A 7,886-nucleotide genomic window follows, 5' to 3' on the forward strand; every position below is an offset into this window, starting at 1 on the left:
AAAAGGGCAGCATGCTACAGAAGGGAATTTATAGGTGGGGGAGTGGAAAGAGAGTAGGGGATGTGAGAAAAATGACTGCACCTATTCCAAAGTGCAGCCTTGGGGGGGGGAGGGGTTAGCAGGGGAAAGTCCCCCTCCCCATGGGTTTTGGCTGCTAATTCTGATGGTAGCTGTCTAGCTGTCAGTTCTCCCCACCCTCCTCCCGTCCCCTCCTTACACATATACACTCCTCTTACTTACACCCTCCCTCTGCTGCGGAGCCAGGCTGTTTAGTCTTTAATAATCCGCAGCCCAACATCCTCCCACTGTCTGTGTGCCAGGACAGCGCCAGCCCCGCCAAGGCACCCCACCACCGACACTGAAAGGCGGGGGAGAGTCGTTGACGCGCCTGTCTGTTGGTGTGCCGGCCGTTGATGTCCCCCCCGCGCCACCCCACGCCCGCGGGCCCTGGTGCTCCCCTCACAGCAGGGATTTGGGCGGCGGCCAGGCACGGAGCAGGGCCAAGGCGCTGCATAGCCGTGCCAGCGACGCAGAGCAGCCCACGGGGGGGAGGGGGGAGGGAAGGGCAGCTATATACTGTAATAATAATCCTGCAGCAGCGGCAGCAAAAAGCATTTGAGGAGAACGGGAGGGAGACAGAGGCAGCTGCCCATTCCTGTTCCTCACCTTGCCTGAGAGGAAAGAAAATGGTGGGCAGGAAGAACTAGGTGTCACATCATGGCATAGACATACTGGGCCAAATCAGCCTAGGTGTGCACCAGGCCACAACACCAGCTAGGAAAAAGCATGCATTCAGGCATGGAAAAAATCAATGAAACCAGGGAGAGAGACCAGAGAGGCCTGTGGTCACCCAAAGGTATAGGTCAAGTGCACATAGAGGTGAGCAGAAAGTGCCCATGCAGCAGTGCTTGCAGCCCTGAAAAGCTCAGAGGGATGCACAGCACACAGTTACACAGGTACAGTGAGCTCCACACAAAATGGCCTAAAAGCCAAGGACTGAGACATCCCCACACTGTGATAAATTAGTGGGGGTTTGTTCATTGTCTTTGAGGAATTTGGAGAATCTACTGAGGAGATAAGTTTTCACAACTCACGGCATTGTAACATGGGTACAAATGGGGAAAGGGGGTTGGGTAAACATCCTTGTTAAAGGATGTAATTAAAATTCTGTAAGATACCATCCGCCCACCGCAAGACATCCTGTTTTGCCCCCACCTGAACACAAGCACCGGAGGAAGAATAACGACCCCCAACAACAGACTGCGCAGCCTCAGAACAAGTCTCGACAAGTCGACAAGTCTCGACAAGCCAGAACTTGAATACTATAAAACAGCGACACTGGAAAGGGAAGTTGCATGCCATGGCGGAGCAGAGACTCCCCAGCCACCCAGCGCTGTTTTGCTTGTGTCTGCTTACTTGATTAATAAAATAATTTCAATAGACCAGTAAATTGTGTGGTCTAACTTATAACACACACCGTAAGGTGACACAGGAACAGCTGGGAACATTGGGAGGAAGAGCCTGCTGGGGTGAACATGGCCCCTTTGCTGTGAGAGAGCCCAGTTCCTGCTCTCCTCTGTTATTTGATTCAAAGATCGAAGCTGAAATTTCTAAGTGACGAAGTATCCTTTATTGTCAGTGCTGGATGCACAGGGGATCCTTCCACCTAACATGCATGTTCGAAGTAACAAACTATCTCATATTTATACAGCAAAACAATGAATATTTAATTAACACCTATACATATTCATTGCATAAACCCGCCTACTCTCGCTTCGTATGCTAATTAGCTTATCAGTCCTTGCGCTTGCGCAAAGCCTCCCAAGAATTGTGGGCAGGGGTCTTCGGGACGTGGGCGGTGGTCTTTGGGAGGAAGACCATAGGTCTTCCTCATGATGTACTTTTCACCTTTTGCTAAAGAATGCCAAGTTGGCTGAATCAGTTGTTTTCCAAGCCGCAGGAATGCCGAGTTGGCTCAAGTTAGCTCAAGTTTCAGCATAACTGAAGGTCGACAGATAATGGGATGTTTCAATTAACAAGATGCTTCAACATAACAGAAGGTCGACAGATAATAAGATGTCATATATTTTGTTCTCATTATATTTTAACTACAAGATTTATTCTATCCTAAAGTGAGTTTATACAATATCAGATTCCTCTCAAATACTGTAACCTGTTTGGTGGTCCCTCTGTCCCCACATCTTTCTTTCCATTTTAACCACTGGAGACAGGGCCTGAGGCTGCTGGCACACAGGGTGCAGAAGGATAGGTGCACAAGAGGCTTGGTCAGACAGTCCATGGGGACATATTATAGGAAGTGGCACAAAATCTGAGCACAGTGGCATATAGAACAAAAGACAGAAACAGCCAAGTGATGTCGCAGGGGTTGGAGTGACTACAGCGCCCATTTCAGGAGTTGGAGTGGCCTCAGGGTCTGTTGCAGGGGTTGTAGTGGCGCTGACTGCGGCTCTGAAATCTTTTTGCATATCTCGTAGCTCACGCTGGTATAGGCCTCAGGTAGTTATTGATGCTCTTATGATCTCTTCCTCTTCACCTTCCTGTTCCTCAGCCATTTCAGAGTAGCCTGCCTCATCGCCTTCTTCTTCCCCAGTCTGAATAGGAGTTCCTCTGCTTTCTAAATGACCTGACATTCTCATCCATTGTTTCATCTTGGATACAGGAGCAACTGACACAGGGGCAACTGGTACAGTCTGTTTCCCTGGCTAAGCCTTGGGGCCTGTCACAGGGGGTGGAACAAGTGCAAGGCCCATCACAGGGGTTGGAATGGCTGCAGGGCCCATCACAGGGCTCATAGCAGCGTTGATTGCTGCTTGGTAAGCATAGGCCAAGCCCCAGCACGTTGCAGTGATTTGTGTCTCTTTGGAATTGACAGGGTGATGACGCCTTTTTCAAGCATTCTGCCAGTTTTTTTATGATTTTGCAGTTTTTCAGGGGTGAATTTCCAAAGCGCTGGAGGTGCCCATGATTCTAGGTGCCTATCCATATCCTCCCACACTCCCTGCCACTCATAACTATCCTGCCTCAGGACAGACCTCTGGATGGCATTCCTAAGTAGTTGTTTAACCTTAAATAAAATCTGAAGCCTATTCAGGAGACATAACAATAGCAACATGCTGGTCTGAACATTCCAAGGATATTCAAAGTTTTGAAGAGCTATCGTAACTAGCCTGGAGGAGAAGAGGGAGGTGAAGGAGAAAGGGAGAATGAACAAGTGGGAAAAAATATTTCCCCCATCCCCTCCACAGACCGGCTTTCTGAGGAGAAAAGGTAAAAGGTGTACTTATTAATAGTTTCTGAAATATGGTTTCCAAAGTGTGGAGTTGATGGCAACACTGAGTACAAATACCAAATTAGTCTCATGACCAGTAATTTTATCATATCATAAGCCAGTGTTACACAGTACAGCAAAATAATAATGTTAAACCAGCCCCTGGAAATGATAAACAGCACGAGAGGGAACACATACAGTAAGTAATGTAACTTAATTCAGAAAACAAGCACAGCAGACTTGAAATCAAAAAAAACAATCAGCATTGTGATTAGCAACTATTAAATTGATCTAATGCTTATAACAATTTTGTTTTAACACACTCTGTTCAGATCTGTCGTTATCTTAACCCTTTGGGCCCCATATTGGATGCCAAAAGGATTGGTGTGGTGTAAGTATGGTTTAATCCAGCAGGCAGTTAAGCTCTACACAGCCATTTGCTCACCCTCTACTGCTCCCATTGGTATGAAGGAAAGAATCTTGAGGGGAAAAAAAAAAAGAAAAAAAGTAAAAGCTCGTGGGTTGAGACAGACAGCTTAATAGAACAGAAAAGGAAGAGAAATAATAATGTCCTTGTTTTGTTTAGCTGCTGGTACTCAGCATTGCCATCACCTCAGTACTTCATCAGTCATCTCTCGGAAACTATTAATAATCTCACTCTTTAACTTTACCTAAGGCTGCTGTATGGAGTCCTACATGACAAGTTGCAGAAACTGATGAAGGAGAAAGTGAATTGAGCCAATTTGCAGGAGTGAAGGACATCCAGCTGGCTTTAGATATTGCTGAATGAGAAAAGTGGTCAGTTCTCTATCTTTATACTGACTCCTGGATGATGGCAAATGCCCTGTGGGGGTGGCTGCAGCAGTGGAAGCAGAGCAACTGGCAGCGCAGAGGCAAACTCATCTGGGCTGCTGCGTTTTGGAAAGATATTCAGAACTTGGTTGTAAAGGTACACCATGTAGATGCTAATGTGCCCAAGAATCAGGCCACTGAAGAACATCAAAACAACCAGCTAACAATCAGGCTGCTAAGACTGAAGTGGCTCAAGTGGATCTGGATTAGCAACATAAGGGTGAATTATTTATAGCTCGATTGGCCTGTGATACCGCAAGCCATTAAGGAAGAGATGCAACATATAGATGGGCTGGAAACATCCTGTGCCAATGCAGCCACCTGGAGCACTATCCTGGGCCTTGAGAAACAAGTCTCATGGCGACATTTAACCACAGAAAGATTTGAATCAGACAATGGGACTCATTTCTGAAACCTCTTAAATACCTGAGCCAAAAAGCAAAGTATTGCGTGGGTATATCACATCCCCTATCATGCACCAGCCTCTGGGAAAATCGAGCAATATAATGGACTGTTAAAGACTACACTGAAGGCAGTGGGTGCTGGGACATTCAAACATTGGGAAACACATTTGGCAAAGACCACCTGGTTAGTCAACACTAGGGGTCTGCCAACTGAGCCAGACCTGCCCAATTAAAACTGTTACTTACTGTAGAAGATGTAAAATGTTGTGACACAAAAGACTATACAAAGGCTAAAACTACAAAGACTACCACTACAGGAGAAGTGCAGCCATGTAGGTGCAGCACACTGATAAAGAGAGACAGAGACAGAATCACAGAATTTCTAGGTTGGAAGAGACCTCAAGATCATCGAGTCCAACCTCTGACCTAACACTAACAGTCCCCACTAAACCATATCCCTAAGCTCTACATCTAAACGTCTTTTGAAGACTTCCAGGGATGGTGACTCCACCACCTCCCTGGGCAGCCCGTTCCAGTGCCTAACAACCCTTTCAGTAAAGAAATTCTTCCTAACATCCAACCTAAAACTCCCCTGGCGTAACTTTAGCCCATTCCCCCTCGTCCTGTCACCAGGCACATGGGAGAACAGGCCAACCCCCACCTCGCTACAGCCTCCTTTAATGTACTTATACAGAGCAATAAGGTCACCCCTGAGCCTCCTCTTCTCTAGGCTGAACAAGCCCAGCTCCTTCAGCCGCTCCTCATAGGACTTGCTCTCCAGGCCCCTCACCAGCTTCGTCGCCCTTCTCTGGACCCGCTCAAGCACCTCGATGTCCTTCTTGTAGCGAGGGGCCCAAAACTGAACACAGTACTCGAGGTGCGGCCTCACCAGAGCCGAGTACAGGGGGACGATCACCTCCCTAGCCCTGCTGGTCACAGTGTTTCTGATACAAGCCAGGATGCCGTTGGCCTTCTTGGCCACCTGAGCACACTGCTGGCTCATATTCAGCCGACTGTCCACCATCACTCCCAGGTCCTTCTCTGCCTGGCAGCTCTCCAACCATTCCTCTCCCAGCCTGTAGCTCTGCTTGGGGTTATTGCGCCCCAGGTGCAGGACCTGGCACTTGGCCTTGTTGAACTTCATACAGTTGACCTCAGCCCATCGGTGCAGCCTATCCAGATCCTCCTGCAGAGCCTTCCTACCCTCGACAATACACTGCCACACAGTGTCACTCCATAAAATGCTATACAGAGATATAAGATAAAAGAATAGAGATACAAGTACTAAGAAACGGAATGCCTCTTATTGTTCATCATGTGTAGTTATAAAACTCAAAATGGATGAGGCAAAGGAGATTAAAATGGTATATAATATATGTTGTACACTAATAGAAAATTAAGACTTCTCTATTAGGCATAGGTATTGTGGTGGTTTTACCCAGATGGGCAACTGAGCTCCGGCGCCTGGAGCACCTCCTCCTCCTCCTCCTTCTTCAATGACATTAGTGTCTGCAGGGCTGTTTCTTACTCCTCCCTCTCCCAGCTGACGTTGCACAGCATTTTTTTCCCCTTTCTTGTGCCTCTCATAGAGACACAAACAACATTGCGTACTGGCTCGGCTCTGGCCAGTGGCAGGTCCCTTTGGAGACAGCAGAAAATGGCCCTTATCTAACATGTAGCAGCTTATGGATTCTTCTCACAGAGGCCACCCCTGAAGCCCCCTGCTACCAAAACCTTGCCACATAAACCCAATACACAGGGAAATACTTGTGAACTGTCACAAAGCAATTAGGAAGGGTTCCTCTGACAAGGTGATGTGCCCAGCTGAAGTACCTCTAAACCAATGCATGCAACATGGGGATAAAAGCAGGAAACCTTGCAGGAAACAAGCAGGAAACCAAGCAGGAAACAATTGCACCATGGCTGGAAACCTGATTGCTATCACAGAAATGTAACCTGATCGTATATGACCTGATTGCTATCACAGAAACATGGTGGGATGGATCACATAACTGGAACATTGGAATAGAGGGCTACAAGCTCTTCAGAAGAGATAGGCAGGAAAGGAAGGGAGGGGGTGTTGCCTTCTACATTAGGGAAGGGATCGATTGCGAAGAAATGCCTCTGAGAAACAAACACAGACAGGTTGAGAGCTTGTGGGTGAAAGTTAACGACCACACCAATAAAGGACAGCTTGTGGTTGGGGTCTGTGAGAAACACTCCGTAGCCAATAACTTAGGCTCAGGCGAGGATCTCAGTGAAGTAGTAATTTATTCGCAATTGCAATGGCGGGCACCCCAAAAGCAGGAGAGCGCATCTACTAGTTCCAAAACACAGTTTATATACTTTTTGATGACAGGACCCTCCCCTGTTTCCCCACTGAGTGGGTAATCCAGGTTCACTATCTATCTGATGCTTCACAGACAAGCATGGCCTTCAGTTGCCGGCCTGTTAAATTTCAAATTTCTTTTGACATTTTTACTGCTTGAAGTGGTAATGTTTCTTCACTTATCTGACTTGACTTGACACCGTGATTTTCACCTAATTGTCCTAAGGAGTCTGTTTGTCTGCATTTTACAAGGTTGCCTGCTAAGCTTTCTTATCACTGTAAGCATATCTCAGTACCACATTCCTTCCTTCTAAACAATGTAACTCTGCAAAAACAAAATTTATATTCCCACAGGTCTACTACAGGCCACCCGATCAAGGGAAGCCTGTAGATGAGGCCTTGTTGTTCCAACTACAAGACGCATTGTGCTCGCACACTCTCATCCTGATGGAGCCCTTCAACCACCTGGATGTCTGCTGGGAAGACTCAAGACTGGAGGCAGTCTGGGCTGCAGTCACCATGCCCTGGTTGAGTTTGTGATCTTGAGGAATATGGGCCTGGCTAAGAGCAAAGTCAGGACCCTGAACTTCCAAAGAGCGAACTTCCAGCTATTGAAAGGGGTTGGCGCATGGGAACCCCACAGGCAGCAACTCCTGCCAGATCACCTTCTCCTGTGTGGTCTCCTCTCCATGGGCTACAGGTCTGGCCTGGAATCTGCTCCAGCAGGGGGTCTCCGCAGGCCGCAGCCTCCTTCAGGGCAGGTCCACCTGTTCTATCGTGGTCTCCTCCATGGGTTGCAGCGTGAACCTGCTCCACCATGGTACACCATGGGCTGCAGGGGGACAGCCTGCTCCACCATAGTCCTCTCCGCAGACCACAGGGGAACTTTGGCTCTGGTGCCTGGAGCACCTCCTCCCCCTCCTTCTTCACTGATCTTGGTGTCTGCTAAGCTGTTTCTTACTCCTCGATCTCTCAGATGCTGTTGTGCAGCAGTTTTTTGTTTGTTTGTTTG

At 47.7% G+C, this 7,886-nt stretch overlaps 1 pseudogene; it reads right to left on the reverse strand.

Annotated features, from left to right (window-relative positions):
* Window positions 1-453, reverse strand: part of LOC137846790 (neuronal regeneration-related protein-like) — a 33,165-nt pseudogene extending 32,712 nt beyond the window's left edge.
* Window positions 454-7,886: the final 7,433 nt, after the last annotated feature.

This window comes from Anas acuta, chromosome W, assembly GCF_963932015.1.
Source record: "Anas acuta chromosome W, bAnaAcu1.1, whole genome shotgun sequence".
NCBI classification, from domain to species: Eukaryota; Metazoa; Chordata; class Aves; order Anseriformes; family Anatidae; genus Anas; species Anas acuta.